Source organism: Bombina bombina, chromosome 1 (genome assembly GCF_027579735.1).
Source record: "Bombina bombina isolate aBomBom1 chromosome 1, aBomBom1.pri, whole genome shotgun sequence".
Lineage (NCBI taxonomy): Eukaryota > Metazoa > Chordata > Amphibia > Anura > Bombinatoridae > Bombina > Bombina bombina.
In genome coordinates this window covers 162296299-162322377 of record NC_069499.1, presented here as the reverse complement: position 1 = coordinate 162322377, position 26079 = coordinate 162296299, and positions in this window count along the sequence as shown.

Genomic DNA, 26079 nt, shown 5'->3' with positions numbered 1-26079 from the left:
ATTTAAATGCCATTCAAATTCCTTTTTTTCGTGTCAAACAAGCTGTCGTCAGTAAAATCTTTTTGTCAACTTATATAACCTATATGCCTATACAATAATGTCTGTTCTTTATTCATTAGCCATTCATTAGCCATAAAGCAGTAATACATATCCATCAATCACAATATAATTTTAGACTAAAGCCAAGATAACCAGAGCAGACCTATCTGTCCTCTTTTAAAAGCTCCCTAAAGACATTTTTGTTTAAGAAAGCCTACACAAGACCAAGGAGGGATGAGTACAAATTTAGGAGGGAGACACTACCTGATAAGATAGAATTGATAAGGGAGATACAGTTTGGAGAGGGACAGAGAAATTACAGGGGATATTAAAAATGGCCTTTATTTTTGCCCTAGTAACCCATTGGATACATTTGAATTTCTTAAAGAGTAAGACTATCTAAAATGTTTGGGACTAAAATTTGTGATGAAAATACCTGGGAAGTATTTTTGGATGACAGATGAGAGTGAGGTTGCAGACCTCCAATCACTTCTGATGGATTCTGACAATATTAATTCAGAGATGGGAAACAGCACACCTCAAACTGAGGCACGGAATCACAAACTTGCCAATATGTTTGCTAATACTGCTAATCTCAGCTACTATGGGGCGACCTGGTGGATAGAGGAGACTCTTATGGATCTTCGTTATACAATAAAACACAGGGATCAACGGTAGTTCCTGAAACAGATATGATAATTCCCTGTGTGATATTAAATCTTCAATGTTTGCATTATTTAGTATGCAGTACAGTTCATATTCTAATTTAACAGTGGGATTTTCCAAAAGATGCTTTTATTGGGCAGATCTTGCTGTGGCTGGGAGTGACTGTATGTGATGAAGGGATTTGATAACCGGTTTATAATTGTCTTCCTGATATATGTTATATATGTTATGCCACTGCATTATTTGCTGACTTATTCAAATGATACTCCGAGTGTTTGTGAAAGGTAACAGAGCAGTTTTCAGCTCCATTGTGTAAATAGGTGTTATTTGAGTGCCCAAAAACTCATTTGCGTGTGTAAGAATTCACCAAAATCTCACTATTGAAAAACACACACTAAATAGAAAAGTAGCTTTTTCAGGCAGCTCCCGATTGATTTTTATTGAGGCCTTAATCAGCACTGATGATGACTAGCTAATGTGTTTGTATGCTGTGATTTCCATTTTATTTATATCAATTCAAGACATATACAATTAATCATTTAAAAAAAATGCTGTGTAATAATTTTATATTTATTATTATTAATAATAATAATCATTATCATTTATTTGTAAAGAGCTGCCAAACTCTGTACAAACTCTATAACACAATTGCATGGATTCTGAGGGGCCTATTTATGAAAGTGCGAGCGGACATGATACGATGTAGCGTATCATGTGCGCCGCACATTGATAAATGCCCACAGCATATGCTGTTGGCATTTATCATTGCACAAGCAGTTCTTGTGAACTGCTTGTGCAATGCCGCCCCCTGTAGATTTGCAGCCAATCAGCCGCTAGCAGGGGGTGTAAATCAGCCGATCGTATGGGATTGAGCGGATTACAGACCGCAGCCTCAGAGGCAGTGGACCAGTTATGGATCAGTGGTCTTTAGACCGCAACTTAATAACTGCTGTTTCTGGCGAATCTGAAGGCTCGCGCGGAAACAGGAATTCAGCCCCATAGTAAGAGAAAAAAATTCAAATACATAAAACAGACTAAACGAAACAAATGAATGCAGGAGAAGAGCCCTGTTTTAAAGAGATTACAGTCTACAGCATTAACTTTTAAGTAGTTCAAACACTTAATTGAAATCACAAATTAACATTCCTATAATTATTTGAACATTCTTATGATCATATTTTAGTAGTGTCTAAGTTTTATAGTATAAAAGTGTGACTTTTAGGTATAATTAATGCTTTTTGTTAAACTAAGAAATAATAGTCTTAATTGATATAAGATTAAAAATAAAACAAAAACAAGCATGAACACAACGAAAGGGACATAAGGGTCTCAAGTCATGTGAAAAATGAATTCCAACATGTTTTCTAATGGATTGAAATAGGCACCAATACATACGCCTCCATATGTGACATGTTGGACGCAGCTTTGGAGCCGTTGTTTCCTAACCTCTCCACCACCTCTGAGGTTGTGAAGTTAAATCACCCAAGACTGATCCACCTGGGGCTTAGCTGTTGCAGTAATAAATATGGGCAGGGCATTCTGCCTTGCTCACCACAAGTTTAGAAGGACACGTTCCCTGCCTGGGAACTTTATCTGCCTGCATATTATTAAATCTAATAATTATTAAGATAAAGTTTACGTGGTGTGAAGCCATCTGAAAATAATGTCGTAATTGGTTTTCTCATGGATTCAGTTTGAAAACACCTTGAAAATCTGTGCAATAAATTTTTCCTGAACATATCCCAATAAAGGGATATAAAAGAACGCTGATATTTAAAATATAAAAAAGCAATATTAAATATAAAACCAGGTAATACACTTAAAGTATAGTAGATCAAGTCTACCGTATTAGTCCTGTTTATTGTCCATAAACTGGTGGTAAATTGAAGGGATAAAGGTATCCTCCTGTTACGTGAGTAGGGCTGCTCCTCTTGATCCCAGAGAGTGTGGAACAACTGTTAAAATAGAAAGTAGAAAGAGGGCGCCACAATAGCGTGATACCGTCTGGATATGTAGGTAGAGATATAAGTAAGTATTATGCTTACCAGATGGTGTGACACTGTACTGTGACCAGTGCAAGAAAGCAGGCTAGCACTTATGACGCATTTCTCAACCTCAAACAGGTTGTTTCATCAGATAAAAAAGTGAAAGCACTTTTTTATCTGATGAAACAACCTGTTTGAGGTTGAGAAACGCGTCATAAGTATTAAAAGCCATTTTATTTGAAGTTGTCTGTGTTGTGGTTTATCAATACCAACTGAACAACGCACAAAAGATTACACCTCTGCAGCACCTGAAGTCCAGCCAACAGGAGACACACTCAAAGTTTCAACTAGGACAAGTGCCTTTGGAGCTTGGCTTCCATAGTGTACTAGCCACTGATAAGTGCTAGCCTGCTTTCTTGCACTGGTCACAGTACAGTGTCACACCATCTGGTAAGCATAATACTTACTTATATCTATACCTACATATCCAGACGGTATCACGCTATTGTGGCGCCCTCTTTCTACTTTCTAATACATTTTTCCTGTTTGTTTTTTTTCTAATGCATTCTAATAGACCCGCTTGATGATTTAGAAATATGGTGGCTGTTTATGAATAAAGCATAACAATAAAGATAACATGATAATAATTAATAATTGTATTATTTGTATACAACTTTTGTTCCTCAAAAAGCTCTGTGATAAATCCTCAGATTTTAATACGCAACAGAAAGTTGGAGTTTTATGGCTTTAACTCTTGTGTTTCTATAATATCTTTTCATATAATCTATTGATTTTGTTTTAGCAGATGCTGACTATATAGTTCTAAAAATATTTTTGTTACATCTTCTCCTACTAAAGAAATTTTAACTTTCTGCATCACTATGTAGTGATTTTCTGTCGGTTGAAATATTAGTCTGTGGGTTTCACATCCTTCATCTGGATATGAGTACAAAGCTTCACTGTTTGCAGAAAAATAACAGCTATATGATACCCACTGCATACCTCGCTCTGCCACATGACAGCTCCTTCTCCAAGCGTGTAGAGCTGCCTATTTCTTTCTTGGTATTAGAAATTCCATCCACTATTAAACAAGTTTTGTTTTTATCTATTTTTGTACCTATTTCTGTCTTTTTGGAAAGAACAAAATGGCAAATTCCATTCCTTTTTGAAAAACATCCGCAATATAAATGAAAAGATAACAAACAGGACTCTTAAATATACTTTTATAAAGAGCTGCAATCTTTGTTGTTTTTCTGGTTGCAAAGAGCTTTCAATTTAATTTTGGTATCTAAGAAACAAGAAACTACAGGAATGCACTTGAAATTGCTAACATAACATTGGAGGCATAAAGGGAAATTATGGTATGGATACATTAAATATGGATCAGGGTCTTTGGATGAGGCATCACATTGACATATTTTTTATTTATAGAACTAGTAAACCTATATAAAGCTTTAGCACGTATATGACACACATACACCCACAGACCCAAAAACATATACATTTTATAATCCAAGATTAGAGAGAGTTGGTGTAGAATAGAGGATAAATGGGCAAGTCAGGTGGATGGGCATTATGCCTTCAATTGATGTTTGGTAGAGGAATCATATGGAAGCACCACTAACTTGTGCGGCACATATCAGTCAAAGTGAAAGTTCTCCAAAATAAGTATACATTTTTCAGTTTGGGGAGAGGGGTGATAAGAAGTCCTTAAAGACTATATTTTGGCCCCTGACCATATTTGAGAGTAATAAAATAAATGTAACATGCAAGAAGGTAGAGACAGATGCCCCCATTTATCATACTGTGTGTGCACAATGTGAGAACAGGGCTTGTCAGTCATTCCAGTCAAATGAGTCCACGTTGTCTGACACCCGTTGAGGTAGTGGATACATTAAGAAGGTTGGAGCTTCTTAACTTTCGATTGCAGGCTCATTTGAGCACCAAAGCTTTCACAGCTTGATAAATGGAGGCCTGTATGCTTATGACAAATATATGTTTATATATAGTTTCTGTGTTTTAAATACAGAGTCATACAATATATATATATTCATATCTAAAGTTATAGAAATAAGATATTGTAAAGAGATTATAATGGAACGATATATTTATAGCCTAATAACTTTATTTTTTACATTTGTTAATCAATCTCGTGTTATTGAACCTGGAGTAGGCTTGTTATACTTAAAAAACACATTGGGGCCTATCTATCAAGCTCCGATTGGAGCTTGACGCCCCGTGTTTCTGGCGAGCCTGCAGGCTCGCCAGAAACACCAGTTATGAAGCAGCGGTCTAAAGACCACTGCTCCATAACCCTGTCCGCCTGCTCTAATGAGGCAGACAGGAATGGCCGGAATTCACCCCCCTGGATTGACACCCCCTGCTGGCGGCCAATTGGCCACGAGTCTGCAGGGGGCGGCATTGCACCAGCAGCTCTTGTGAGCTGCTGGTGCAATGCTGAATACAGAGAGCGTATTGCTCTCCGCATTCAGCGAGGTCTTGCGGACCTGATCCGCATTGTCGGATCAGGTCCGCAAGACCTATGATAAATAGGTCTCATTGGATTTTATATGGACTAGAGGGGAATGAGAGGAAGAGGGGAATGAGAGGAACCCAGAGATGGAAATGTTCTAGGCCAGCCAGCAAAGAAGGTTTGAGGAAAAGGCTGGGTAAGTGTGACAGAGAATAGTAAGAGGAGTAAAAAGGGAACAGAGGCATTTAGCTTGTGGGAGTTTTTGGCCAGTGTGTGGTTTTGATAGAGGGACAGATAGCCTTAAAGGGACAATCATGTTAAATAAAATTTTCATGATTCAGATACAGCATGTAATTTTAAACAACTTTCCAATTTACTTCCATTAAAAAAAATGTGCAGTGTCTTTTATATTTACACTTTTTGAGTCACCAGATCCTACTGAGCATGTGCAAGAATTCACAGACTATACGTATATGCATTTATGATTGGCTGATTGCTATCACATGGTACAAGGGGAGTGGAAATATACATAACTTTGAAATTTGTTATAAAAAAATCTACTACTCATTTGAAGTTCAGACTAAGTGCTATTGCATTGTCTTGTTATCTTGCATTTGTTGATTATGCAAATCTAATGTGTTGACTGGTCCTTTAAATGTCTAATACGTCTTCTGTAGGACCCAAACAGATAACAGTAGGCCATAAGCACCAGTACACCTCAAATACTGCCTTAAAGGGACAGTCTACTCCAGAATTGTTATTGTTTAAAAAGATAGATAATCCCTTTTTAATCCATTCCCCAATTTTGCATAAAACAACATGATTATATTAATATACCTCAATTCTGTGATTACCTTGTATCTAAGCATCTGCAGAGTGCCCCTTCTTTCAGTTACTTTGAAAGACATGCATTTAAGCCATTCAGTGCTGACTCATAAATAACTCCATGGGAGTGGGCACAATGTTATATATATGGCACATATAAACTAGCAGTGTCAGTAAAAATGCACCTTTAATTGATTTTGCTTCATGGATTGAGGGATGTTGAGAGTGTGGAATGTTTTTGGTAACCAAACTATGTCACCTTGCTCTATATTAGCTATTCAAGGATGAATTAAATACAGTATCTTGGGATAATGGGGCTGTAAGTGTGTTGGCAAAGATGTTGATCTGCATACATCTGCTGTTCTCTGACAGCTTTCAGGGCTTGTTAGCAGAATGATTCACTCCACCTTTTCCAAGGTACAAAAATTCTAATCCAGTTGCCAAATATGTCCCATTTAAAGAGTAGGAAGCTTGCTTATACCTCCCCCGGATGCATATTTTTACTTTCATATGTGATAAACATAATTTTTAAACCATCCCTCCAAAGCAAATATATTATGTTGTGCATTGAATACCTTGCATAATTTAGTAAAATGAACAGAAACAAAATGCTGCTCTATAATGCATTATTTAGGTCACATTACTCTGAGTATGAACTATTGTTTCAACAAATTGACTAGATACAATGGGGCCGATTTCTCAAAGCATCATTCTCGGTGCATTCGCTGGAGTCAATTATCTCGACAGACATCGCTGCCATGAATCCACATACAACTCCCTTATTTATTAAAAAGTCTGTCAAAAACACGTGCGTCAATTATGGAGCGATAAACATCGGACTGTTGATAAATAATAGTCATTGATGTTGAGAATATTCTGTTTTTTTCAACTTTATTTATACCATTTCATTACTGTCCATGAACAAGCACATTTCTCTAAAGCTAATCTTTTATTTTTCATGTGATATACGATATTTTCACATAAATGAATGTGTATTTGTATTTCTAGAAATCATGATATGACTATCTCATGTTTTTTTCTTTTTTTTAAAAATGATTATTAATGCTAGAATTTGTACATATATCTTTGCACATACTTGTATATATATGTGTTATGTCAAAAATCTTTTCCAAACATATTTACATGTCCCTAAATTTTATTTTGTTCTAAACAATGTTGTCTTTCATATCGCTGTGTTTATTTATACCACTATATGTATATAGTGTAAATATATTATTATACTGAGGAAGAATAATTGCAAATATAACATGTAATCAGGATATCATAGGTATTTATTTGAAAACAATGGATATTTTAAGAGCTGGGCCAGTTTTCTCTCTGCACCTGTGTAACCATTCCTGATTGCAGTGTAGTTTTAAACACCACCCCTACACAGGTGCTATAAAATGGGCTGTCATATAAGATGACATTTCTTAGTGAAAATGAAATTCAAGAGAAGGAAGAAAAACACTGAAAATATCATGACAGTTAAGAGGTGATTTTAATTTCTGCTGTATCTGATTCATGACAGTTTAGTGTTAGGTGGACTATTGCTTTGAGGTATCATCTTAAGATTATATTGATTCAAACATCATTCAATTTTTAAAATCATTGTCAAAAATATTACACTGTGTGTCCTAATGTCATCATCAATGTTTAACTTTAATACTAATTTCAGATATACATACTTTCAAAGTATAATACACAATGTAGCAAATGGCACTTACAAGTTCTGATGAGTGATCAATGACACAAGTATCGAGCAATTTGATTAGTTAGTGATAGTATAAAATGTATATTTAAATCAGATTGGCTGATGTCATAAATCATGTGATTATGCATTTCCCAATCAAAAGTGGAGGAAAATGTCATTAGTTTGTGGGTTGTTTAGGAGTTTGAGTATTGCGTCCAATTTGGTACAAAGTATTGCATCAAATTTGGTGCAAAATGCAGTGGGACTTGTATTAAATGCGTTAAACATGGTGAAATTAGATTTATCAAAAAAGGAAGTTATCTATAGTATGTAATGTATTTATTTCATTGTTATCCATATATCTACTAGTCCTGCTGCCAGACAGACATTACTTGTCATTAAAACTACTTTTGAAATAAATCTGTCCCTTGAAATTACACGTGATTATGTTCAGGTACTGAACATGTGTCTTTCTTGTCTGTGTGATTTAGAAAGAGTATACAATTGTAATCAACTTTGTAATTTACATAAATATGTAATAAGCTTCATTCTCTTGCAGCATCTAACAAAACCTTTCTGGGTTTTCAGACTCCCATTGATTTCTATGGCATTGGCGGCCTCAAGGGTGGCGGTTTAAATGATAGGTACGCTGCGGCGTAAAAAGACGCGAGCGTACCTGTTAAATGTTTGATAAATTGGTAAGAGGGTCAAATAGTCGAATGGGAATTCAAAACTTCTGGAATGACGCAAGCATCCATCTGCGTCAGATTGAGATTGAGGGAGCCTATATTACGTCACACATTTCAACATTTGACGATGTTGATGCTTTGTTAATTACGGCGGATTCAATTTACGTTGAATATGATGCGAGATTTAAGCGGATTCCATCGTATTATCAGTTGAAGCTTTGATAAATCGGCCCCAATGTCTTGAACCTAAGTTATGTGAAATAAAATGTGTCAAAATAAAGAATCAGATACAGACCATTAAAATGTCATACATTAAATAAAAAATTCAAAGAATCCTCTTGAGTAAGGTACCAAGACAAACTTGAATCCTGTTCTTATTAATCCTCAGAAGCAATCCTCAAGGAAAGAGAAAAGCAAACATAGTACAGCACAGAATATGTAAGGTAGCAATCTCCCACTTGAGATAATCCTACTCACGTGTAGAGAGCTGTAACTTAGCTCTCTGTGTAAGCGCTTAAACATAAAACACCTCCCGGTTCACAGAAAACAGGTTTAATTAAAAACAAACACAGACATAAATCACTATGGGTTAAAAACAGCTTTGCAGGTATGCACACGATATTGTGTCAGTGTCTAACTTCACAGGAATACATATATATATACACAGCAAGTTCAAGGTAGCAGATGTTTTCTTGTTTCACCCTTCTTTGTAACAAGTAGCCCGATGATTCTAGCTTTTTAAAGAACCTTATGTCAGTATATGGCCGGGTTATAATACAATTTATATAACCCCCAATAAAATGCATATACGAAACAATTAAAATCAATATTTTATTCCTAAATTCCTTTTATTAGTTAAAGTTATAAACACATTGAATTATATTTATAGAAAACCAGATTAGGAATAAAATGATCCACACTTACGCTGTTATAATATTCTATACAAAGATAATAAAAATATATCTTTACAAATTACCTTATTCACAATAAGCTCCCAAATCAGAGTTGTCTTAAAATATCACAATGAGATACCAAGGTATGGATTGTTTACTTCCTGACAAATATAATTAAGGTACTTAGTCCACAAATAATTCTATATAACTCTAATTAAAACACCAGAAGTTATATATATTATTAATGCAAACAGCTAGTTTATATGCCAATTTATCTGAGCTGAAATAAATTCTTATTTATCTACAATAAGGTAAATCCTAAAATATATCTGTATAGCTGCAATCTGACTAGAATAGAATACCTTTGTCTAAAATATTAAAAATATAGAACATCACCATACATCACCACATGAACCAAATTAAATGTTCCAGCATTTCCAAGTAGATTCAGGTCACCTCATATGAAGAAAGGTATTGCAATATGGATCAAGAAGTTGATCCAGTCAAAAGTTAGCAGAAAAAATACTTTTCTTTTTTTCCTCTCTCCTTGCATGAGGTTATATCATGTGATATACCCCCTTTTCTTATTCTAATCATTGGTGATAAATTCGATAGGCCCTTAACGGAGCTGTCTTTCCATTGTCCCTCGGAGCTTGTCCCTCTCATTGGTTCATTTGGATTTGCATGTGTTCTAGTAGTCAATCCATTTTTCTGTCATACCATTTTAAATCCCATAGGGGGCAGCAGACAACCACAATTGCAGTCTCACCATCAACATTGCTAAAAGCTTAATTATCTAACCTTAAAAAATGTTTATCAAATACTTTAATTTCCAGTACAATCACTTACAATTTTAATATAGATGGGACCATATTGCGCCATTTTTTCTGATTATTTAATATGAAACATCAGTATTTTATTTATCATATTCTAGAAGATGTCTTAAAAGTTGTATTTTTATGAGGAAATAGTGGTATCAATCAATAAAATATATATGTCTATCTGACTTATTCTGTATATCAACTTATTGGATATACTGGCACATATTTCATTTCCTAGTCGCATTTTTACAGTTCGTCCTGTAATGTTCACTAGATTTCTGGAAAACAAAGAAAATGTATTCATTTTGAAATAACTTAAGCATTTATATATACTAATGTAGTTATTCATTTAATTTTTTTACAAATCTGAAATGCATTTCTCAGATCTATGGAAGTATACATTTTTATACAATACTGAGGTGTATTGTACTTGAAATTTAAACCCAAGTTGTAATTTAAAATGAATTTGAGAGTTACAATGCAAGACATGTGTCTCTGTTAGCCAGCACAGATGTGGATCTGAGGTCTGGCACAATTAACAGGTTTGTGCTAATTACTATATTCCTGGGCCTTAGTGAGGTTCAAAGAGATTCCCACAGACATATAGGCTCCTTCCCTGTGTTGAGCAGTGAGGGGTGTCTGTAAATCTATTATCCATTTTGGGCAGGAAATTCCATATATGGACATACACATCTGAGGGTTTCAAAATGCTAATATTTACTTTGAAGTGGCCCACTGGCCTTATCTTATACAAAGGTATAAACCTTTTGTTCTTTCCTGTGTAACCAAGAAGAAGTGGGGGTTGGTCTGCCATGGCTACAGCCCACACAATTCATGTCAAATTAGATTTTAGCTAAAAATGTAGTTTATTTAGGGTTACTTCACAGGTACCCTGACATAATCCCCCCTTCCAATTTTATATAGATGTAGGACACATGTATTTGAATTGGCTTAAAGTCAGTGGTACTTGGTGAGTATTTTGACAGTATGCATCATAGACAGCCTTCTATGAAGAGTGTTTGTCATTTTTGAGCCCTTATTCTCATTAGCTAGGGATCTTTAAACTACAATATGTCTAATGTATTTGGGGATATGATACTTCATTCTCCCTCTATGACTTGTAGTTGGGATCTAGGATGGCACGCTCGTAACTGATTAATATGGACCTATTTATCCATAAAAATATTGTTTTTAGGGATCCTAATTTTATAGGCAACTGGAGATATTTTGTCAGTAACGACAACAGGACCCTTCCATGATGGAAGAAATTTCTTCTCCTTAACCTGATCTCTTCCAAAATTATAAAGATAAACTTTATCATTTATTTCATATTCCTTTTTGGACGTTTTGAGATCATAATAGATTTTATTGGCAGTTGCAGCTTTCTCTAAGTTCCTTTGAGCAAATACAAAGGCATATTGCAGGTGCTTCCTTAAGTTCTCCACATATTGATGTGTATTGGCAGCATTTATCAAGTTCTGGTCTGATGTACGGTACAGTAGATGCTGAGGTAGAACCATTCTTCTACCAGTCATCAACTCAAAAGGTGACATCTTAGTAGCGCTACTTGGAGTTGCTTTTAATGCCATTAGGATTAGAGGTCATTTTATATCCCAGTCTTTCCCCGTTTCACTCACAAACATTTTGAGTATTTTCACAATGGACTGGTTGTAACGTTCTATGCCTCCACTGTGCATGTTTCAGCACTATTGTTAGGTGCACTGATGCACTCTACCCATTTAGTGAATAGGCATATCACTGTTAACATGTATTCATTACCTCTAGATGACCTAGTTACTGTACCAATAAAATCAATTTGGATATCTGACCATGGCATTACCATCCCCCTTTTCTGCAATGGCGCTCTATGCGTTGGTGCAGTGGGTTGGAATTGTGGACAGATTAAACAATCTAGACAGTAGGTTTGTACATCCTTCAATATGTGCGGCCAGAAGGCGTAGTCATGTAATATTTCATACGTTAATTTGGCACCACGAGGGCTTCCTGTAGGAGGAGGAGCTAACAGGTGCACGAAAAAGTGGCGTGTTACCTGTTGGAGCTCACCGAAGAACTAACTCCAGCCAAGGTCCGTTGTTGGAGCGCTTTCGTTTGCTCCCTAGGACACGACCCTACCTCTATCAGGGTTTGGCTTGGAAGCACCATAATAGCCGTCCATAGGCTCACTCGCAAGAGCCACAGACGAGGTTCTGGATACACGTCTACCATATTCAGATGAGAACGGTGCACAGTCGGCAACCAAGGTGAACAGTACAACAGGAGAGGCACGGTCTAATCCACGGCCCCGGACCCATCTATGTGCTTTTTTGCACCAAGGGACAAGGACCAGTAGCCCATAAAGCGGTCCAGGTGCAGGAGACAAGGAATATCCTAAGAAACATCAAGACTTACCGGTTCTTGCTCCCGCCAACGGGCGGACAGAGCAAGTGGGCGGTCCGCAGCGAAGGGTAACCCCACAGCGAGTGTAAGCATGCCGCGGATCCACAACAGCTCAGGCTCACGCTGTGGGCGTCTGTACCTGATAACCCAGCTCACCTATTCACTGGAGCTCGCCCGAGCTGCATGAAAGAAGTACTGAAGCTTTGCTATCAACACCTCCCAGGTCTGGATAATACACCATGGAATACCCGGGAGAGCCATTCATGGACGCTGAGTAGATATGCTGCCTGCTGCAATACAACCGCTTGGTCTTAGGGTAAGATTTCTAAAGTCTCTATAATAATATCTGCTGCCTCAAAAGTGACACTGGTTGCTCATCTCTACCCCAAGAGTGACACTGACTGTCTGTCTATCTCAGCATTCTCATACCCTCCATGTTACACTACTTAGCTCGTGTAAGAAAAGTTATGCTTTGTGCTGGCTCTACATATGAACACTCAGCCTGATACCTGCTTGCTACTAAAGAGACACTTCAGTTTTCAGTCCTCTGAAGGATATCCAATATACTATAGACATTACATCCTCTTACCAGCCGTAAAATCGGTATTGCTGTAAAAGCCCTGGGCAGTGTACATTTGCAACCAGAGTTATATTTGCAATATAAACTTTTGGGCTGTAATACACCCTATCTGTATTAGTCCCTTATCAATCAGGGACTCTCAAGGATATTTGTGATATACGCAACTAGTCTGCTGCTGATAAACTTTAAAGAGGTATCCGTTAAATTCACCCTGGCATTAAGGTCTGCAATATCTACGCAGATAACACTAGCCTACAAAAAGTTGCAGTCAGCACGGCTAGAACTTCTAAAGCCCACAAATACTTTCTATTATTACTTTTATTTTTGCCTTTCCATTTGGGTTATATCTATCTGAAGCCTATACATATGTATGTTTAGACCTATATCAATATCGCAGGTTTACACTGTTAGGTACCCTATTAGTGTTAAGCAATTGTGTCAAAAGTCCTATAACTTCTTTTCTTTTTCGCCAGGAACAAAGAATATAAAACAGAAAAATATTGTTCTAATCTATATCCTGCTATTCCCTAGAGTTTAAAAGCAGGCAAGCAAAATTTATATTGCTGGCTAGGAATATTAGTAGTTGCTACTAAGTGTGGCAACTTAGGCCTCAAACTTTCCTGTTATAAGTTTCTTTTTGAATCTTGCAACAGTGTGTGCTCTGAGTATACAAGGCTAAGCATATTGTAATGCTAATGTTATATTTGTTGCAGAATATTGCCAGTTAAGAAGGGGAATGTATGCTGACTCAACGTATTTATGTGCTGTATGTCCTGATTAGATAAGACAACAAGGATATGTAATAAGGTGGTAAAAGAGCTGTTCCTATTTTTTGCAAGAATCTAACCATAACCATATCTAAGTGTGAATTTGAAGGCACTTGTTAAATAAGAGAATCTCAGATCTTCTGTTCCTGTTACTATTTTTACTACACATTTATTTCAGGGCCTGGTCACATAACTCACATAGATTATTGTTCACTTTTTTCTTATTTCTAATATACACTAAAATTCTATATATTTTCCCACTTGGGGACGTATTCCACAAACACTAAACCCTTAAAAAAAAAAAAAAAAAAAAAAAGCTAAGAGCTGTTTTTTTTCTTTGTTCTCACTGCCCCCCATCACTTTTTTTTATTTATTTTTTGCATGACCTTCTTCTGCCCTGCCCTCACCAACACGAGAAATTTATGGAAAGATTTCTCCTCCTGCACAGCACACCTCCTCAGACCATGCCCCCAAAAAGTAAGGACAGAAGACCACGTACATCTGACATCATGACTGAAAATAGTAGTGAAGGCTTAAGCCCAAAGACAGACCTACAGCCCTTGATCACCCAACTCAGTGACATTTTCCTTCCACAATTTGAACATATCAAACTCCAAATCTCTAGCCTGTCGTCAGAATTAAAAGTATTTGCTAACAGACTTTCAGAAGCAGAAGACAGAATCTCAGAAGTGGAAGATATAACCAATAACCAGTCCCAAAAAATCTCAGAATTAGAAAAGAAAAATATAAGCCTGACTGCCAGGTTAGATGACCTTGAGGACCGCTCAAGGCGGAATAACTTAAAAAATCATAGGCGTTCCTGAGTCAGATCACTCTAAAGACCTATTACATTTCGCTGCGACAATATTGCCCCAAGCTCTAGGGGTAGAATATTCTCAATTACGAATATCGATAGAACGGGCCCACAGATTGGGTCCCCCTAGAAGCAGAGCAAATGGTAAAAACATACATAGACCAATCCTGATAAAGTTCTTAAATTTCCAAGATAAAATAAGTATGCTTCGTCTATATAGGAAAATAGATAATTTTCATATTGAAAATAATAGAATTTTAATATTCCAAGACTACTCTGCTGATACTGCTTTCAGGAGGAAAGAAATGGCTCCTTTCTGTACCAAGTTAATCAAAGAGGGTTTTCTAGCTAAATTAGTGTACCCTGCAAGAATTATTATAGAAGAAAAGGAAGGCATAGTCAGACTAGACAATATAGAAGAAGCTAAAGGCTACTTTAAAGATCACAAGCTAACACTTACATGAGGACTGGGACAGTTATAAAATAGAGCTTATCTGTGTTTTTTAGTTAGGGCACTACTGTGCTTGTTTATAATGGAAATGGTGTATAAATACTTAGAGTTAAGAATGTTAATGTCTAAGTCAACTTATAGGCTGCCCCTGCGGCCAAAAGTGTACCAGGCTTCGCCTGACAAGGTTTCTGTTGTAAATAATCTCTGTTTGGAATTTTCTTTGTGGTTTTTTTTTTTTTTTTTTACCCGCCTCCCCTCTTCCCCCCATCCGTCTGCTCTAGTTCTCCCCCTAAACTTATCTTAATCCTGGTACAATATATTGAGTAGATGAAGGGCAATATTAGGTTGTTATCATGGAACGTGGGTGGCATCACCTCCCCAATCAAGAGGAAAATTATAATCAGACAATTGGGTAAGCATAACCCTGATATAGCCTTAATACAAGAAATACATTTAAAGCAAGAGGAAGTTATTAAGCTCAAATGTAAATGGGTTGGAGAGGTGATTGCCACCCCTTGTTCTAGAAGGAAAAAGGGAGTAGCTATCCTGTTAAATAAAAAACTTACGTATAACATTATAAGAGTATCACTAGACCCTGAGGAGAGATGGGTCCTCCTTGAGTTGCAGGTCGAGGATTTCAAAATGGTGATCTGTAATGTCTACGGACCTAATAAAGCAGACCATACCTTCTGGAACAGTTTAGTCTTTATGCTAACTAATTTTATGGATCAGAATATTGTTTTAGCGGGTGACTTTAACCTAATACCATCAGAAGCCTTAGACAAATTTAGTTCTAGGAACTCCACTTTCTCTGGTCAGAAGGCCAAAATATTTAAGCAAATATGCAAAAATTTGAAATTACATGATATCTGGCGCCTACAATTTCCTGATACGAAGTCTTTTACCTGCAACTCAAAGACCTATGGCTCCTTATCACGCGTAGATTTCTTCTTGATATCCAGCTCCATGATTAAATTAGAGACTCAAACTAAGATATCTGATATTTTGATATCTGACCACGCAATTATTTTCCTAGATATACATTTACACCCTCCCCAGAGAAATAATAGAAATAATTTTTTCTTTCCAAAATATCTAGTAAATAATTTGGAATTCAATAACTGGTTAATACACAAATGGAAAGAATTTGTTTTTTTAAATAGATCATACAGAGAAAAAACTGAAATATTTTGGGAAACCGCAAAGGCCTATCTAAGAGGTGAGATTAAAGCCTATAAGATTCCAAAAAAAAAAAAGCTGCAGTTGAGGGAAAATCAGCTCTCTAACCAGGTCCAGAACGCATATCGTAAATATATAAACAATCCTTCTAGGAGATTAAGAGATAAATACAACGGGGCCAGAACAGAAAGGGATATTTTCATTAAGCAGAAAGTCGCTTGGGAAGAACTAAAGTTAAGTGCCAAATATAAAGGCCAATATGGGAAGTCAGCTAAGTTTTTATCTAGATTAGATAAAACAAAGAAAAAATCTAATGTAATAGAGGCTATCTATGATGGGACAGACAGAGTAACAGATCAATCTAAGATCCAAAATGTATTCTTTCAATTTTATCAAAACCTATATGCTGCCAAAGAAATAAACGCCAATAATAAAGTAAATTTTTGGCATAAAATCTGCCTTCCTAAATTAGCACAAGAAATGGACAAAGATTTAAATAGCCCAATAACCCAAGAAGAAGTAGCGCAAGCTATTAAAAATGCTAAACTTAATAAAGCCCCGGGCCCAGACCAAATTCCGGCAGAAATGTACAAAATTCTCAAAACGGAGATAATAGATGTCTTAGTACAATTTTTCAACGGTTATTTTATTGAGGGGCAAAATATGTCAAAGTATTTCTCTGAGTCTACAATCTCACTGATACTGAAAAAGGGCAAATCGCCATTAGATCCTAAGTCATATAGACCTATCTCACTGCTCAATCTAGACTATAAGCTATTAACCCACATTATGGCCAACAGACTGAAAAAATGTTTAGATCCTATTATACATCCCGATCAGGTGGGTTTTATGTACCAAAGATCCCCAACCAAAAATACACGGAAGGTAGCATTAGTACTAGAATATTTTTGGAACAAACTATCGGAAAAAAGAATAATTAATCAGGATATTGCGATAATAACAATAGATGCCGAAAAGGCATTTGATGCTATAATATGGGACCATCTGTTCACCACGCTAGCGCAATTTGGCTTTACAGGTCAATTCCCTAAATTTGTTAAATCTATATATGACCACCCGAGATCGAATATATTAATAAACGGTAGTTATACTGCAAAACTTACACTATGTAGGGGGACGAGGCAAGGCTGTCCACTTTCTCCGTTACTATTTAACGTGGCCATAGAACCATTGGCTATAATGTTACGTCAAGAGCTCCAAGGAATTAGGCTCGGGGAACAAAAATCTGTTCTATCTTTATATGCGGACGACCTGCTCTTATACGTTAAAAACACAAAGAAAAATATACCACAGGCCTTAAAGATTATTGATTTGTTTGGTTCTATTTCGGGCTATAAAATTAACGCTAATAAGTCTGAAATTCTATGGATTAATAAAAATAAAGATAGTCTTCAAGAACATCCCTTTCAAGAATCCCTTAGTATTAAATATTTAGGAATATATTTCCATGCCGACCCCAAACAATGGTACAGACTAAATTATGCTCCTTTTTTAAAAAAACCTCAGAGAAACTTTTACAATGGAGCGCCTTTCCTATCCCTCTATCTGCCAAAATAATGATTATTAAGTCTATTTTACTCCCCAAACTGATGTATATTATGCAAAACATGCCACTCTTTATTTTGTCTCACGACAATAAAAGGTTTAACACAGAATGTGCTAAATTTCTATGGAATAACAAAAGACATATGTTATCTATAGCCAAACTCACACCAAGACTGGAAGGAGGAGGCCTATCTTTCCCTGATATCAAAAAGTATAACTTGTCTATATTAGCCCGTTTTGCAATTGATTGGCTATCAGAAGCTAGCTATCTCTCACTGTTATCTATAGAGGAAAATCTGAGCGCACCTTTCTCCCTTAAAGCCTTATTGCATTGCCCGACGAAACAATTACCAGACCATATCAAACATTTAAAGACACTATCTAATACTATTGAAGCATGGCAAAAGTTAAATACAATGCTCAAAGTTAATTTTGAGATTTCCCCACTTCTCCCGATACAAGGTAACCCACAATTTATACCTGGATTATCCTATGAAGTTTATAAGACTTGGAAGCATAAAGGTCTGCTCTATGTAAATCAATGTTTAAATAATATGTCTCAGATAAGAACGTTTGAGGATATTGCTACAGAATTTTCTCTATCCAATAAGAATTTCTTTGCTTATCTTCAGATCAGACATTATATAGCAGGAATTAACAGATTAAATCCAGACACGAATGGCTGGGGGGAAGTTGAAAAATATATAGCAAGTTACAAGTCAGGCAAACATAGCATAGCTCTTTTATATAAAATTATGCTGGATAAACAGGCCCAATTGTTTAGGGATAACTTAGTTCAGAAGTGGAATGTTTTCTTTACGGATTTTTCAGCTGAATCATTAAACACAAGCTATAAATGGGTGCAAGGTGCGAATATTCCGTCAACCTGGAAAGAATCACATATAAAATTACTCAATAATTCTTACTTGACCCCATGGAAACTATCTAAATGGTACCTGAATTCTGCAGAAAAATGCCCAAGATGTAATAATTCTCGCGCAGATATTATTAATTGTTTCTGGAATTGTCCCAAAATAGTCCAGTTCTGGAGAAAAGTGGAATTTTGGCTTAATAAGGCTTTAGATGTTAGGTTAAAAATCCAAGCTAATCATATCTTTTTTCTCTATAACATGGACCATAATAGAGCTAACATTAATCTTATTAACACGGCAATTATGCTTGGTCGTAATCTCATATTAAAAGACTGGAAGAATAGAAAAGCTCCTACAATGGGCTGTTTTATAAATATGATACACGCCCAGATAATTTTTGAATAGCTGAATATAGCTCCTTCTGAAGAGAAAAGGGTCAAAACTTTCTTTATGAAATGGCTAAGAGTTATATTGTCCTATCCACTTGCTAGTCAGTTCCTACTCGTGCGTAACTTGCGCAGATCAGAATTTTTTGAGACATTGATTCTTTCAAATGTCTTTCCAAATGAATGGTATTGAATACATTTCAAGTCTATAAAAGAGGAGGGGGAAAGCGAATAGCCAGTTCCAGGTTTATATTGAGTAGAAATAAAGTTAAGAATCTAATCTGAGGTGAAGGAGGGGTGAGAGGGGAGGGGATCCCCCCTTTTTTTTCTCTCTCTCTTTTCTTCTTTTTGTTTATTATGTCTATCATAAAACCCCCAATTCGGTATGAAATATAGCTATTGGAATTTTACAGAGATACTGTAAAAGTTTGCATTTACATAGATGTTGCACTGATTTCAAGTGGTTATAAGATATGTACAAAACTCTGACTGTATAAGGATGTGGTGAAATTATTTCTATCTGCTTTATAGTATTGTATATATAAGAATTTTGCATCCTCTGGATTTTCCTTAATTTGTTACTCTGTGCTTGCTCAGTTATATGAATTATATACCGAATTGGTCAATAAAGATAAATTTAAAAAAAATAAAAAATTTGGCACCACGATGGCCAGATGTGGGAGCATCATGGGCATGTTGAAGCATGAGACCTCTGAACTTTGTAGATACCACCCATTGCTGGATGCCAGTTTTGGAGGTTCCAATTAACAAACCATCCTATAACTTGAATTGTGATTTGGATTTCATTAAGATTCTTCCTAAGATCATCCTTGCCAATACAATCATCTTTTGAGATGGGGTTGCTTTCAGGAACTTCTATGTGTTTATAGAAGATGCCTACAATGTGGTCTTCTTTTTGACTAGTGATCAGGTCCTCACTAGGAGAATCCTGACTCCATTGTACCAGGTTAGGCTCACTTTGTTGTGGTAATGGCTTCTACCTGAATTGCACCCATTAAGTGGTCAATATTAAGGAGTTCTCCAGTTATGGCTCCTTGTTTGGCTAATAAACCTGCAAGATCATTGCCTTCCTTATCAGGAGCTAGAACCCTGGAATTACCCTTGGTCTTCTTCCAGTGTATGGTTAACCCATTGGTCACCAATAGATTATCAATCTCACAGAACAACTTGCCATGTTTGACTGGTTTGTTGTTAGTTTTCTGCATGACATTTCTTTTCCAAGTTGGCATTTATTCAACAAAACTGTCACACACATAATTTGAGTCAGTAATGATCACAAATTCATGAATACCGTGTTCAATAGCCACCTCATTGGTTTTTAGAACAGCAGTTAGTTCTGCAACTTGACTGAATCTTGGTCCAATGTTGAAACCTACAGATATATTTGGGAATCCATTTACCCAAGTTATACCAATGCCGGCGACTAATCTGCGCTTATTATCAATAGTGGCATGGTAAGAACAACCGTCAACATATACCCAAGTTAATGTTTGACACTGGTGCTCATTGTGTATTTTATATGGGGAAAGCAATTGTTCCTCCATGAAATCATCTTCCAATAACTCTTCCCCATGATCCTTAGCAGTACAGTCATGGAGCTCAGCAAGCCCCTGTGCGACTGGATTCTTTTTATTCTGCTTGTAGTGAATTTCTAAAGGACAGCCTTGTAAGGAAAGAGTCCAAGCTGTTATGCAGCTATTAGACTAATTTCCATCTCTTATTCTCTCACTTTGCAATATAGCAAAGGCTGGTGGGCCATTTCTACAATAATTTTCTCACCCTGTATATAGCTGCGGAAATTTTGTAGAGCCCATTCAGTAGCTAAGAGGGCTTTTTCACAATCACTAAATTTTATTTCTTCTAGGGCACTCTACAGCACTCATGCTTATATCTTTGTAACCTGTTTCTAAGTAAAAAAGGTTTACCATCTTCAGGGTACACTAAGCAAGGTGCTTGAGTGAGTTTTCTCTTCATCTCCTTGATGGCTGTCTCTTGAGTCTCACTCTAGTGTCATTTCACATCCTTCTTTAGAAGAAGTAGCAGTGGTTTAGTTAATTCTGCATAATTATCAATAAATTTGTGAGAATAATTTGTCATACCCAGGATTGATCTCAATTCCTTTAAATTAGATGGGTTCTTGACATTTATTATAGCTTCCACCTTTTTCTTCTAAGGATTTAACCCTTCAGAAGTAACTTCATGTCCCAAGAAGTTTACATGAGTGCAGCAGCATTGAGCTTTTTGTAGGGATAATTTGACACCTCTCCTTTTAAGTTGGCTGAGGACGTGTTTAAGCTCTGTGATGTGTTTTTCAAAGTCTGTGCTTTTGATTAGAACATCATCAACATAAGATAAGCTCCCCCTTTCCAGTGCATCAGGCATAGCCTTATGCATGGATACTGCAAATTCATATCCTGAATTTATGTATCCAAACGGGAGTCTTTGGAATGCATACTGGACATTTTGGAATGAGAATGCAAGCTTATACTGGTCCTCTTCATGTATCTTTATGGTCCAATATCCCTGTCCACAATCAATGTCAGTGAATATTTTGCATCTGTGCTAGGCACTGGTTAATGTATGGCACAGGCCAGCCAGATATGTACACTCATTTGTTTAGCTGTCTTAAGTCAGTACACAAATTCCATTGTCCATTGGGCTTAAGAACACCTAGAATAGGATTGCTATAAGAGCTATGCACCTGTCGGATGATACCCCATTCTTCCAGGTTCCTTATGATTTCTGCAAGAGAATCATATGAGGCTAAAGGAAGTCTGTATTGTTTAACAAAGACAGGCGGTGCATTGGGATCTGTTTGGATGCTTGCAATGTGCAAGTCTGTAGTCCTACAGCCATAAGAATCTCTAGCAAAAATATCCTTGTACTCCATTAGGAGTTCTCGTAGCTGTCGGCATTCATCATCACTGGAACAGCCATTAGCTAAGGAGATTTGATCTTTACTATTTGCTGAAATCCAGGGAAGATTTCAGGCTGTCCTATCTGATAGGCTTATTCCAACCTAGAGGTGAGATCCCCTTGATTATAATTTACATTGCTCCCATGATTCTGGGTATTGGGGTATTCTTGCTGTTTAATCAGCTGATCAAATACCAAAGAGGCTTCTTCAATTTTACAGATGCCTTCCTCTGAGCTGAAGGGTTAAATAGACTGAATTGTAAATAGCCCCTCTGGCTATCTAGATGCAAAGGATTGTTCTATTAATTGTTCTTCAGTTAAGTATCTTTCAGGTATTAGCCCAATTACATTATTCTAGAATCCAAAAGTGTAATAACTTGAGTCCAGCGCATATCCTTTGGTAGTTCCCTTAAGATAAGGATAAGATAAGGATAAGGTTATATCCTGTGGTGTCATGTTATGCACAATAACATGTGTTGGAATAGTTCCAAAATTTACCATGGGAGTATGGGTCATTGTTATACCCAGATTTTGCATTCTATGGGAGAGGCAAATTAGTGTTTCAGAAGTTTTTAATTTCTGACCTCTTTTTACCTGTAAGGGTAAGAGGAATTTCTCAGCCCCTGCAGGGATTACAACATCATTAGACACCTGCATATTCACAGCATATGACATTTGCTGGTTTGATTTCAGGGCTATATTTCATCCTGAAATACTTCAGGGTCGCCCTTTAACCTGCTCCAGAGGCAAGAGTTAATCAAATCTATTTGTATGGCATATCTATGTAAGAGATCATTGCCAATGTATATTTGATTATGGGGAGTATTTAAAACTAAAAACAGGTGCTTTGCTGCTTTATTACCTATAGAGATAGATAATAAACATTTAGCTGTGACGTTATAGCTTTCATACCTGTCATCCAGGCCATGGACACAGTGGTCTTGGGGAGAAAGGTATTTAATCACTCTAGGTTCAGCGATCTGTGCTAATAAGCCTTTGCTTATATAGGTAGCTTCCTGTTTTAAGCTTAATTTGGCATTCTTGGTTTTTCCAAGGTCATGCACTTGAATAGGGATAAATAGATCATCCTTAACTCTCTCAATTCCTGTGAGGTATTGAGTGCGGCCTCCCACTTTAGGGATTTTATGATCCCCCTTGTGGTGAGATATGGTTAATACATCGCCATCTATGGAAATATTTGCTATCTTTCCAGGCGAAATTTTTAAAATATTACCATCAGAGCCACTTTAAGGAGTCTGATCATCTCTTTGTAAGATAGTGATCTGGCTTCTCTTCCACCACGTGACAGTTATGTCAGGTGCGAGATATACTGGACCGCTCATAATTAACTTGCTTTTTTACTTGTGACCAAATTACATTATTTATGCAATCAATTATGGTGCCTAACCGTTTCAGGAGATCACTACCAATAAATAAACGATCAGTTGGCAGATCCACTATAATGACAGGTTGTCTTATTACCCTGTTCTCCAGCCTTAGTTTTAACCATACCATACCGTAGACTTTGAGAGAGTCACCCCAACTCCTATTAGTGAACCATCAAATTATTTTACTTTAGGTTTGTGGGGTGTTATCTTATTTAGCTGTGTATAGTACATGTGGGATAAAATAGTTGCCTGAGATCCAGTGTCAATTAATCTCATGATATGGTTGGAGACTGAATCCTGGAGCTCAGCTAATACATAATATCTCCCTGCAGTTTCTACCATTTCACACATAAAATTAGCATGATTACACAATTGTTGGCTTCGCCATGTGTTACCTGTATATGCCATGTTACCTGATGCAGAAGACTTCTCATTATTACTGGTCCTCTCCTCTATAATAGGGCTGGCCGGGTTCTTGTGTACTGCATCTGTGGAAATAAGGTTAAGAGAATACTGCAAAGGAAGAGACTTGTTAGAGCTTCAAGGCTGAGGTTGCACGTCATCAGAGCTAACTCGCCCGTTTCCGGTCTGTAGGGAGAGAATATGATTAGTATCATTATTGACATTTATCATTTTATTCGGTATATCTCCCCCTCTCTTTCAGGTAATACTGCAGTATTTATAACTGTGCCTGTGGCCCGCTGATGACCACTGGCTGTACCCCTAAAAAAGGATTATTAGGGTGCTGAGCCGTAAAAGCTTGGCTCATATTAGTAAACAGCGTACATAATTGACTTACTTGCATACTGAGTTGGCCCACTTGAATGGACAAGCTATCTTTACACATGGACCGATTTTTTGATGTCCCAGGGTATTGATTCCTGGATCCTTGGGATCCCTCAGAATCATAGCTATTGTTCCTATTTTTACGTGGTTGTTTTTGGGGTTCAACTTGTTCAGCATTAATATTTTGGGGAGCACTATTTACTTGGGGTGTCTGGTTATCCTGAGAGTATTTTCACCACTTTTGGTATTTACTCTTATGGGGATACCAATAACCTTGTGGGTTTTCATCTCTTTGGGGATAATTATTTCCCTGGGTATGCCCCCCATTTTGAGTATATTCTCTCTGCACCTCGGCCCGTGATGGGAAGGGGCAGAGTTAAAACTTTGTGGGGAAGGCCTGTTTTCTCAGTAGACTCAAACTTTTGGGGGCTAGGTGACACACTAGTTTCTGCCACAAATTTGGGACTGGGTTTTGGTTCCCTTTTAACCCCCTGTTCTCCGGAACTACTTAATAGAGTATAACTTTGTACTCTCTTTGATCAGCCAGTCCAGTGAGCAGTGCTCATCAAAATCTCTGCCTAAATTAACTTTGATGTGCGCGGACAATGCTTCGAAAAATAAATTTACAAATTCTGAGCTTTCAAATATGGGGTAGTCTTCGGCCATACTGTACGCACTTTTCAGTACAGAAAGGAATTCTATAGGGCTTTGATTCGCACCACATTTTAAACCATATACAGCTATTTTTGCTGCAGTTTTGGTGCAATATTTCCCAAATTCCTTTTTGCACTGATTTTGCGTTTCATTCCAGGAATGAATATTCATATCCTTTAGTGAAGCAAAGAATTTGTGATGTTTACCCTCAAATACACAGGCCAGGGGGGGCGGAGCTAGCCGTCATAGAGAGAAGCTGTGTTCAGATAGAGCTCCAGCACAAAAATTGATTAAAACCCTCTCAAGCCTCATATTATTGCCGACAGATACACAAACAGCAGCAAACTTAAGCAGGACACAGGCTCAAACGATATTGGACCTGATTTGTGTCCCAGAGCCGAGACAAAAACATTTGGTGCAAGCACTTCCAGAGCCTAATCAGGAAAGACCGCGGCTGCGGCCTACATCGGATCCGGAGGTAGGAGCTACACAATTCATAACAGCATAAGTGGGAAGAGCAGACTCCGGACTTTAGCCTACATAAAATAAGCTTTTTTTTCTCTGCTCCCTGGCTTTATATTTAAAGTAGAAATTATTGGGATATACTGAGGAGATTGAGCCTGCAGGATTGGAGAGGCGGGAAAATCGCCATCTTTAAGTTAAAAAAAGACTGTTATACTCCTGCAGAGACCCAGCAATTTTTATATTTGTGATATCTGTCTCTCTAGGACAGTAATAGCAATCAAGCTGCAAATTGCACAAGGCTAACACACAAGCTTACAAGAACAGCACAGCAGACACTTAGTGGGGAAAAGCACGGCAACAGTTAGCAGCACCTAATAATCTTCCAGGCTGAATTATAATGTCTACTGGATGTTAGGATGCACTGCTGCCCAACATGAGGAGCCAAGTGCTTTATATGGATCTCAAGGATTTACTGGAGGAATATGGGAAGAAGATGTGCGAGAGGCTTGATGCCCTTATAGGCACAATACAAGCGGCTCGTACACGTGGCGACAATGCTGCAGAGAAGCGCATAGCAATACGGGAGCCGCAAAGCAACAAGGTGCCTGCAGCTCTCCAGGCGCGCTCCTCGCCATTAACAACAGCAGATGCAAGCCTTGAGATGGAGCCTCACTTTTCCTCTGCTGCTTCAAGCAGACTGTCTACATGGAAGAGAATACAGATTGACCACCCGTGCATAGAGCCCGGCACATC